Source organism: Micropterus dolomieu, linkage group LG03 (assembly GCF_021292245.1).
Source record: "Micropterus dolomieu isolate WLL.071019.BEF.003 ecotype Adirondacks linkage group LG03, ASM2129224v1, whole genome shotgun sequence".
NCBI lineage: Eukaryota > Metazoa > Chordata > Actinopteri > Centrarchiformes > Centrarchidae > Micropterus > Micropterus dolomieu.
Genome location: NC_060152.1, coordinates 33,809,049 through 33,819,651, shown reverse-complemented (window position 1 = coordinate 33,819,651; position 10,603 = coordinate 33,809,049). Strand labels below are relative to the sequence as shown.

At 40.2% G+C, this 10,603-nt stretch overlaps 1 long non-coding RNA gene across 1 annotated transcript in view; it reads left to right on the top strand.

Moving 5' to 3' along the window:
* Window positions 1–10,022, top strand: part of LOC123967621 — a 19,514-nt gene extending 9,492 nt beyond the window's left edge. The window contains exons 5-9 of the long non-coding RNA XR_006824295.1: window positions 4,068–4,133; window positions 5,770–5,823; window positions 7,720–7,755; window positions 7,851–7,913; window positions 9,950–10,022. This is a non-coding gene — a long non-coding RNA (uncharacterized LOC123967621). The remainder of the gene's footprint in view (window positions 1–4,067; window positions 4,134–5,769; window positions 5,824–7,719; window positions 7,756–7,850; window positions 7,914–9,949) is intronic.
* Window positions 10,023–10,603: the final 581 nt, after the last annotated feature.

Genomic DNA, 10,603 nt, shown 5'->3' with positions numbered 1-10,603 from the left:
CTCATTTGCTCTGACATGCACTGTGAGCTGTAAGGTCTTATATAGACAGGTGTGTGGCTTTCCTAATCAAGTCCAATCAGTATAATCAAACACAGCTGGACTCAAATGAAGGTGTAGAACCATCTCAAGGATGATCAGAAGAAATAGACAGCACCTGAGTTAAATATGAGTGTCACGGCAAAGGGTCTGAATACTTATGACCATGTGATATTTCAGTTTTTCTTTTTTAATAAATTTGCAAAAATTTCTACATTTCTGTTTTTTTCTGTCAAGATGGGGTGCTGAGTGTACATTACTGAGAAATAAAATGAACTTTTTGGATTTTTGGAAAATGGCTGCAATGAAACAAAGAGTGAAAAATTTAAAGGGGTCTGAATACTTTCCCATACCCACTGTATCTGTTCTTCAACTCTATAAATCTGTTCACACATTGAGTGTGACTTTCAGGGAGATTAAATCGCACGTATTTAAAAGTATAGATTACCGAACACAAACAGTGCAAAATTTGTAGAATGTATCGCTCTGAGGGCCTTTTTCTCATGTGTTCACCTGCAATAAGAGGGCCAATCACAGCAAGCGAGGTCACACAATTAATTAGCTTCTTTATTTATTCACCTTTGTAATAATTACCATATTTATTGTCTGTTTACAATCTTCAACTTTATTTATTAATTATTTTTTTAAATGTATTTATTTATGTGTGCTAATATTTTTGTCTGTTTTATTCTTCCTTTGCATTTCTACCCTATTTATTTCCACAAGGGTTATATATTTCTGCATCCTCTTTTTACATTTCTCTATGCATTTCTGCCCCATTATGCAAATGTGTGTCTGAAGGGGTGAACTTCTCAGTCAGACAGCAGAGGCCCACTCTAAACTCACACATCAACAAGCCTTGCCCCCCACACAATCAGAAGAGATGGCTTCCTTTAGTGAACTGAAGTGATTAGCAACTCTATCTGAAGACAATTCTACCAGCCATGTCTTCCTTCCTTTTTCGTGTGGACGCTCTGACAGTGTTTTCAGTTTGCTGCAAGCACGGACACAGAACTGCGGTAAAGGGAGCCGTTGTTTTTGAGAAGCCGGGGAAATGTCAGGGAAATTATTGGACTGCAGTTGTACATTGAAATACCTTCCTTTCTGATAGGAAGTCTTCTCCTTAAATTCTGATTTGAGTTGTGGACAACTATGATTACGTGAATTAAAAAATGAAACGTTCCAGTGCCCGAGTCAGCTATAATACAAGGCTTGTTCATCAGACTACATGCTGTACAGTATTTGTGGACAGATTTTGTCCCAGGATTTATTATGCATTTCTTCTTCTTCATTGCATGATTTAGAATATTAAGTTCAAATTTAATAGCTGCACTGCAGCAGCTGTTAAAGCCCATTTATTTCCAAAAATGCTTTTCATTTTTAGGCAGGCTGGAGCGGAAAACAACTCACCTTTCTCAAGTTGTACCGTAATGTCACATGTGTATAAAGGTGGATCAAACAAGCTAATCTTAAATGTCCAAGTAGAGAGGAGCCAAGTAGGCCTATTTATTTTCATTCATTACACAATATGAATAAACTATACAGACAGATGTAAAAAATCTTGAATGTTCTCCACTTGTTGTCCTGTAGTTACTAGGGGTGTAACGGTACACAAAAATCTTGGTTTGGTATGTACTCGGTTTTGAGTCACGGTTCGGTTTATTTTTGGTACAGTAAGGGGGGAAAATGCAAACATGCTGGTTTATTATGAACTTCTGTAAACATCCAAATTAATTTACAATTATTTAAACAAACTTCCAAATTACACATCATGAATAAATTATATAAAGGAAAAAGAAATAAAATACTGCTGCACAAAGTTCTAAATAAAATATTCTCATTTCAACACCACATATAGCTAATAAAATATAATAAAAAATGTATAATATGGATTACAGTGCAGCATTCTTCTTCTTTTATTCCGTCTATGAGCATCATCAGTCCCAGCTTGAAGGCCTGCTCAGATAAGTCTGTTTAAATGCCGAAAGGCATTTGCACTGGGCTCATTTTTTGACTTTGACGTGTTGCCAGAAACAAACCCGATCACTGCTGAGAAATGTCGGCCCGCTGCTTTTGTCTTATCGACTTGTTCGTTGTTGTATTTCACTGGAAACCGAAGTGTTCTCAAACAGAAGACCTTAACAAATAAGGAGGGTCTTAAAGCTCTGGCTTCTCTGCTCTGGCCGTGATGTTTAAGTCACTAGTTAGTGAGAGGCGGGGCTAAAGCAGCTGTTTGTGTAGCGCTGCAAGGCGGAGATTTGATCCGCCACTTAATATGTCCATGTGGAAACTCAGAATTTACATATGTTCCACACACAAAACAAGCCTAATGATGTTAAAGACTGCATTCGGTGCGCATGTGCAACATCCCGAAAGTCCTGTACCGAAATGGTCTGGTACGATGTACCTTTACTCTCCTAGTAGTTACACAGTAATATTAGGGTTGTATTAAAAGTACCCACTGTTTTCCCATGCTCTTTAATCACACAGGAACGATAAGATGTGTACTGTTCTCCCATTCTTCCTCTGTATTTACGTTCTCTGCATGCCTCCTCGTCTGTCTTCTGTGCAAGACATAAAAGAACAGTAACTTGCCTACATTAAATCATTTCAAGTGCAGAAAAGTTGACTTTAAACTGACTACATTACCACACATAAAACACGGCTTAATAGCAATCACATTTAATAGAATCATGAAATTCTTCTTTATGATAACTGTCAAAATTAGTTTACTTTTGTTAGTCACCACCGCTAGCTTTAGCCCTAACGTATTATGATATTAACACTACATAAATTTGCCTAGCGGCTAGCGAACTTTTCCTCTCCTCATAGCTTAACAAATTACATGTAGTATTCATAATATTTCTTTCTCACCGCTGGTTAAGTCAGTGCATCTCCCGACACAACACCACGGTTGAATTTTTACCCCGAATGCCGTATTTGTTGAAACAGCAGCTGATAGTAGCACAGCAACGAGCTGGTCCGTGTGGGAGCATTTACCGTAAATACTCGAATATGAATGCACTCCAGATTTAGCTGTGGCTAGCTGACAAACAACGGCTCACTTCCCTGTAGTTCTGTAGCCGTGTAAGTTGCTAAATGAAAACTCTGTAGGTCAGAGCGTCCACGCGAAAAAGAAGGAAGACATGTAGTATTGTCTTCAAATAGAGTTTATAAATACCTCAGTGCACTGAAGGAAGCCATCGGACTGTGTGAGGAGCATGCTTGTTGTTGTGTGCGGGTAAAGTAGAGCTCTCCCGTCTGACTGGTCCACTAATAGGAGAGAAGTTCACCCCTTGAGACACAGCCCCTCCTCATTTGCTTAATGAGGCAGAAATGCAAAGAGAAAAAGGATAGGCAGAAATAAATACCATGGGGGAAATAAATAGGGTAGAAAATGCAAACAAACTAAAATATTAAAATACAGACATAAATAAATACATTTAAAAAAAGAAGTAATTACTAAATGAAGCTGAAGATTATAACAGACAATAAATAAATATGGTAATTATTACAAAGGTGAATAAATAAAGAAGCTCATTAAAAGAGATATATACATTTATGTCTCACTGTATAATTTAATTACTGCCTACATTTATATTTTTTGTGCATTTAATCAGATGCTTATTTATTTGAGCATTTATTTTTCTGTATTTATTTCCCTTTATGTCAGAAGTGGTCCTCCATAATAAACAAAACCTTGAGCTAAAAGCAAAGACCTGCAGATCTCTACCAAATCCTTAGACTGCTTGAGAAAAGCAGCTAATAGACAAACAAAGAGAGGGTCCTTCCAAATTAGTTTTTGGCAAAGCTCTCCGCATCTCTGCACAATAAGCTGCCATCATGTTTTCAGAAGGACATCAGTAAATATCTGTAATATACACAATATATAGACAACAAGAATCTGTGACTCCTGTTAGACAGCCGTACAGCCAAACACAGCTGGAAGCTCCACTAAACACTTTGTGGAGTTCATCTTTTATGACTTTTATGAGTGAGATAAGACTGTGGCTTTGTGTTCTGTCTGACAGGGCGACTCGGGCGCTGATAACACCACTCCAGGAGCCAAAGGAGAACCCGGGAACCCAGGTTTACCGGTAAGTAACATCCCAGGGAAGTGGTGTATAACCTGTCTGCAGATAGTCGGCGTGTCTGAAATGATTAAACCGGAGCGGACATGTAAATAAACGTGAGCTGAAGAAGAATCTAACACGGCTTCCTGTAGCTCCTCTTTGTGTGATGTTGTAGAGGTGAAACGCTGAGCCGTAACGGCTCCGGTTATAGATATAACGATATTTAAATGAAATCTCAAAGCTGCAGGTCCTCGCTGTAGAGAGTCACGTTGTATTAGACGCATTCAACACCAGCTCACTGCATCCTAGGCGGCATGATTTAGACAAATGATGACAAATAGTTTCTCGTAGCTTTGGCTAGAATTAAAGAGTGCTGGTAAAGGGATGAACTGGATGTGAATGTGCTACATTGAAAACATGGCAGATTATGTGTAAAGTGAAATACACATGCTTATTCTCTCACTCTTTCTGTTTACAGATGGCTGAAAATTTGCACCTTCCAGCAACAAATATTTATTGATGTGCAATTAACAGTCTCAAAAAGTGAACATGTAATCTATTTTATTAACATAATCTATTTAGGAAACAGTTTTATAGCCCACATACATACCAGCTTTCAATATCGGCCTGTTCTAAGTGTAGTTTATACAGTAAAGTGGTCTACTATCCCAATCATTCTCTAAATCTAAATATCGGCTCATAAATCGGCTCTTTTTCACTTGAATATCGGCATCGTCCCTCTAAAATCCATATTGATCGGGCTTTATTTGGCATCAAGTGTTTGTTCTGCCGAAAAGTTTAAAACCACAATTAACTATCTGGTTTCTTCAACTTTCACTCAGGAGCAAAAATCAGCCTTTGAACTTGAAAGAAATAATGATTGAAATTTATCCTGATAATCATTGATATCAAACAATGTAATTTTTTTATTTTGATAACATTTTTGGCCGTATTGCCCAGCTCTACATTTAATAAACTCTCCGGCGATTCTGTTTTCACAGCAGCAGGTACGCCACATGTGGCTCAAAACCAACGTGGTAGTGAGTGATATCTGCAGTGGTGCCTTCACTGTCGCTCCGTGCTTGTAAAATTTCCACCATGTCTTGTAACGTAATACCAGATAACATCTGTCTGTGTGTTTCTCTGCAAAATGCTAAAATGAGTCACCAGATATAATTTTGCAGCTGTTACCTGTGTGGCTCACCCAAGTAAAGTATATATGGGAAACACTTTATTTAAAGTTAGGGCAATCTGTAGGCACCCCCCTCAAAAAATGAGGTATGAATGAGGTCATAAGAACAATTCACTCGTCGTTGCTGCGTTTTAGAAAATTTCCCACTTTTTCAGACTTGCAGCTAATAATAGGTTAAAGTTAGAGGTTGTTAAAAATCATCAATTTGAATAAATTCAGGTTTTAGGATCAATTCAGCAACACACTGGGTACTGTGGTATTTAGAGACTGTACATAACCAACAGAGGTGTAAAGGATGATCCAAAATATTTCCTGAACCGTCAGCTCCAATAGTCTACAAATCTGCACCCAGGGTTGGGAATTTTTCACAGCAAAATAATCTCTATTTTAACAAAGCTTTTAACTTTACATGAGTCCTAAATAATTTTATTATATTCCTTTCTTATCACATTGTATTTAAATCCACAGGGTCCACCTGGACCGGACGGACGGCCAGGTGAGGGTGGAATCGAAGGAAACCCGGTGAGATTTCTGATGTCCAGTTTGTGTTATCATACACTGTATATATGCCTGTGACCATCTGCAGTATACGGTGTTTACTTTATGCTTCTACTTCTCTACATTTCAGGACACTAGAGGTATTTTATGCTGATAATACTTCTGTTCTTTTTGAATGCAGGACTTCAGTATTTTTACATTTTGTCATTACTATTACAGTGAGAGAAAAAACTATTTGATCCCCTGCTGATTTTGTATGTTTGCCTACTGACAAAGAAATGATGAGTCTATAATTTTAACAGTAGGTTTATTTGAACAGTGAGAGACAGAAAAACAGCCAACAAATTCTGACGCATGTCAAAAATGTTATAAATTGATTTGCATTTTAATGAGACAAAAGTCTCATTAAAGTCTTAGTACTTGGTGGCAAAACCATTGTTGGCAATCACAGAGGTCAGACGTTTTTTGTAGTTGGCCAGAAGGTTTGCACACATCTCAAGAGGGATGTGTCCCACTCCTCTTTGCAGATCTTCTGTAAAACATGAAGGTATTGGGGCTGACGTTTGGCAACTCGAACCTTCAGCTTCCTCTACAGATTTTCTATGGGATTAAGGTGTGGAGAATGGCTTGGCCACTCCAAGACCTTAATGTGCTTCTTCTTGAGCCATTCCTTTGTTGCCTTGGCTGTGTGTTTTGGGTCATTGTCATGTTCGAATACCCATCCACGACACATTTTCAGTGCCCTGGCTGAGCGAAGGAGGGTCTCCCCCAAGATTTGACGGTACATGGCTCTGTCCATCGTCCCTTTGATGCGGTGTTTTCCTGCCCCCTTAGCATTAACATTGCATTGGGGGTGTCCCCAAAGCATAATGTTTCCACCTCCATGTTTGACAGTGGGGACGGTGTTTTGGGGGTTGAGTTGATGCCAAAGAGCTTGATTTTGGTCTCATCTGACCACAACACTTTAACCCTGTTCTCCTCTGAATCATTCAGATGTTCATTGGCAAACTTCAGACGGGCCTGTACATGTGCTTTCTTGAGCAGGGGGATCTTATGGGCGCTGCAGGATTTCAGTCCTTCACGGCGTAGTGTGTTGCCGATTGTATTCTTGGTGCCTATGTTCCCAGCTGCCTTGAGGTCATTGACAAGATCCTTCACCGTTCTCATGATCATTGCACGAGATGAGATCTTCCATTGAGCCCCAGGCCGAGGGAGATTGACAGTTCTTTTGTGTTTTTTCCAACTGTTGTCACCTTCTCACCAAGCTGCTTGGCGGTGGTCTTGTAGCCCATTCCAGCCTTGTGTAGGTCTACAATCTTGTCCCTGACATCCTTGGACAGCTCTTTTGTCTTGGCCTTGGTGGAGAGTTTGGAATCTGATTGATTGCTTCTGTGGACAGGTGTCTTTTATAGAAGTAACTAACATGATTAGGAGCACTCACGTTAAGAGTGTGCTCCTAATCTCAGCTCGTTACCTTTATAAAAGACACCTGGGGGGCAGAAATCTTTCTGATTGAGAGGGGGTCGAATACTTATTTCACTCATTAAAATGCCGATCAATTTATAACATTTTTGACATGCGTTTTTCAGAATTTGTTGGTTGTTTTTCTGTCTCTCACTGTTCAATTAAACCTACTATTAAATTTATAGACTGATCATTTCTTTGTCAGCAGGCAAACGTACAAAATCATCAGGGGATCATATAGTTTTTTTACCCTCACTGTACTTGCTATTGTCAACTGATTATACATCAAAGTGCTGTATTATTTTTACAAATGTAAAACGTCAATAAATTTCTGAATGACATCAGGTTCCAGCCCTGTTCTGTCACATCTGAAAGTGTTCACGCCCTACCTAGCCTGTATGTGAATCAGCCAAGCAAAGCAGCATGCAGCGAATAACACATTATTCTGCTGTGCAGGGTCCCAATGGAAGAAGAGGCCCGCCGGGTGAGAAGGTAAGAGAGGAACAACACTCCGCTCTGTAGGCAAAGATCTGGATATCTGTTACACACTAAAATGCTCTGTTTGAACTCTCTGTGTCTTTTTGCAGGGTCTACCTGGACAGGCGGGAGCAATAGGACTTCGGGGCCCCCCGGGTGCTTCTGGTCCACAGGTGAGTGATCACACAACAACATGCGAACATGAAGCCAGCTCGCTCTGATGAAGCTCTCTGTCGCCATGAACTCTCTGTAGAGTTGTGGTTGCCCTTATGTTTGCATCCAACGTCTCATCCAAAAGTTTTCCCACCAGTTTTTTTCCTCTCCTCCGTCACTCCATCTTCAGCCGCTTGTCTGGGGTTGGGTCGCGGGGCGGCAGCTCCAGCTTTCCTGAGCCACATTAACCAGCTCTGACTGGGGGATCTTGAGGCGCGTTTCCAGTCCACTGTGGAGATATAATCTCTCCACCTAGTCCTGTTATTCCCCGAGGCCTCTTCCCAACTGGACATGCCAGCTTTACCTCCCTAGGGAGTTTTTTACCCTCTTCTGTGCCGTGTGCTGTATAAATGTTTTGTTTCTGTGGTATACATTGAACGAAGTTAAGAAAACAACATGCCTTGCTGCTGACAGCGGTCTATTCCAAGTAGCCGGTTATTTAAAAACAATATAATATTCTTTGTGTGGTTAATCTACGGTGATAAATAATCTGAAAGTCCCGCGAGGTGCGGACAGCACGGCACAACTCCAGTGAAGCTGGTACACACGTACACGCTACGCCTACACATGTGCATTGAAGACCCAGGGTCAGGGCTACAATTTTAGTCTATTGAGCCCGGCCGAGGAGATACAGTGCCAGCGTACAACATGTGAACACGTCAAATGCCAACACTAAATCTTAAGGATTACATCTTGTGATCCCTTTTATGTTTCTGTCTTCCCCCTAGTGCCTGTAGGTTTCTCTATTAGCTTCCACCTAGAACACCTAATCTATCTGATGTTTAGACTTCCATGCTTCGTCATATTGTAATCTCTCACTATCCATGAGTTGTACTCTGTGGAGCCAGCGAGGTCTTGTAAACATTCTTATCGGACTCAACCTTGTAAGATTAACACTGATATCTGCTAGCCTGACGTCTGAGCTACTGTCTCCAACTAATCAGTCTATTGTTGTTAAACATGTCCAGGACAAGTACATGTGAGAAATACCCTAAAGCCATAAATGTCAGATAAACACTTAGGGGTCAGCTAAATTACTGCAAGCTAGACCGGTCTTACCTTTCCTTGTTACATCAACAAAGCCCCTTAAGAAATAATCTCAACAGTTCGAGTTTATCGATAGTGCTATTGAGACTTGCCGGTCCTATGGTGTAATGTTATGTCTCGAGCATCAAGTCTGATTTAATTTGAAGCGGGCGGGTGTCACTGCCTGCTTTCTGTTGGCTCCTACAGACACACACACACACAGCGGCAGCAGAGCGAGAGGCTGCGCTGTCGCGGTGGAATACGGTGAGGGTTAAGTGCAAACTACTCGTCAGGGACATTATCACACCTCTGATATTTCTGGTGGTTGGGTTGTACGTTCTGTGATTACACATATTGTCTTTAGGCAAACAAGAGTCTCCAACGTTAGCTCCAAACTACTGTAGCGTTAGTTGATGACAGCTAGTTCGTTACTGTAAGTATGTGCAATAAAACCTTTGCAAGTAAAAAGACAATACTTTATCAATACACCTGTCTGTAAGGTAACGTTAAACATGTGCAAAGGGTTGATTTAATCATCTCTGTCCTCAGTAGCTCATCCTGTATGTTTTAACAAGCACAGCTAACGCTAGCTTGGCATTAGCCAAATGTTAAAAACAAGCTAAATAGAAATGTCTGGAGCACAGACTGGTCTGTAGTCTTTAAAACTCAGCTGCTGGCTGAGACAAACCAGCCGCTCCTCCTTCTACCCGGTAACGTTACCTGCAGCCAGGAGAGAGGAGGAGGGACTGATACAGACGGATGATCTTTCTAAACGTCACTCGCTAATTGTGATGTCAGATAAACTTATTGAGTTACTTTGCTGCTGTAAACATTAATACTAACAATGAGTATATCTTTAGACATACTGGATATAACAAGACTAAGAGTACAGACAGATGTTATACTCATAATAACCTGCATGCATTTGGGTTACACTGTCCTAAACCTAAAGTTTTTGTTGTCTCTGCAGGGAAGCAGAGGGGAAAACGGTGATCGTGGACCAAAAGGAAACCCTGGCTTTCCTGGACCTCAGGTCGGTACATCTCCATCGTCCTGTTTTATTTGTCTACGGTTAAAAACCCTTTCAGTGAACATATTATAGACACAGACTGAATGTAAACTGGACTCAGGTCGGACGGACAAAGTGATTAAACATCGTTAGAATCTGTAAGTGTAATAATAAAATACAGCTAATTACACAGATGTCCATGAACAGATGTGGTAATAATATAAGTCATTAGATCTCAACACAATTCACTTGATATTTATTCATCAGCAGTTTCTTTTGGCAGTCTGTTAGTAATTACAGCACTGCAGTTCAGTTTGCTTCACTGACCTTTCTGCACAGAGCTAACATCATTATTTAAGGGCTGAGGGAGTATTAAATACACCGAGACTCAGTTATCAACTCGTACTCTTATTCATTTTATCACTTTGTGCTTTATTACAAGTTCAGCGAGATTTACATTTAGCCGTAACTCACCAGTCAAATTAGACTATTTACATCATTAGAATGTGTTAGTAAGTTTAATGACTAAAGTTTGACGAAATAGTCTGTATATTTTTGGTCACAAGGCCAAAGTGTTTATTCCCGTTCTGAATGTCGGGGAGGAAAGTGTTTACT